The sequence below is a fragment of the Phoca vitulina genome, unplaced genomic scaffold (genome assembly GCF_004348235.1).
Source record: "Phoca vitulina isolate PV1807 unplaced genomic scaffold, GSC_HSeal_1.0 scaffold8, whole genome shotgun sequence".
NCBI classification, from domain to species: Eukaryota; Metazoa; Chordata; class Mammalia; order Carnivora; family Phocidae; genus Phoca; species Phoca vitulina.
In genome coordinates this window covers 62,315,292-62,316,140 of record NW_022589711.1, presented here as the reverse complement: position 1 = coordinate 62,316,140, position 849 = coordinate 62,315,292, and positions in this window count along the sequence as shown.

Here is an 849-nt window from a genome sequence, read left to right as displayed (position 1 = left end):
ATCAGCAGGGAAACGCAAATTAAAACTACAATGAGATATCACTTCACACCTCTCAGAATAGCTAAAATCAACAACACAAGAAACAACAGGTGCTGGCAAGGATGTGGAGAAAAGGGAACCCTCTTGCACCATTGGTGGAAATGCTAACCGGCATAGCCACTATTGAAAACAATATGGAGGTTCCTCAAAAAGCTAAAAATAGAACCACCCTATGATCCAGCAATCACACTACGGGGTATTTATCCAAATAATACAAACATACTAATTCAAAGTGATACATGCACCCTGATGTTTATAGCAGCATTATCTACAATAGCCAAATTATGAAAACAGCCCAAGTGTCCATCTATTGATGAATGGATAAAGGAAAAGTGGTATATATTTATATTTATTTATTTTTATATATATAAAATATCTATAATGGAATATTACTCAGCCATAAAAAAGAATGAAATCTTGTAATTTGTAATGACATAGATGGAGCTAGAGAGCATAATGCTAAGTGAAATAAGTCAAAGAAAGACAAATACCATATTATTTCACTCATATGTGGAATTTAAGAAACAAAACAAATGAGCAAAGGAGGGAAAAAAAGAAAGGTAAACTAACAACCAAAAAAAAGAGAGGTTAACTATAGAGAACAAACTGGTGGTTACCAGAGGGAAGGTGCATGAAAGGATGGGTGAAATAGATGATGGGGATTAAGGAGTGCACTTGCTGTGATGAGCACTGGGTATTGTACGGAAGTGCTGAATCACTATATTGTACCCCTGAAACTAATATTACACTGTATGTTAACTAACTGGAATTTAAATAAAAACTTTAAAACAAATATGTGAGAAGGAGTTC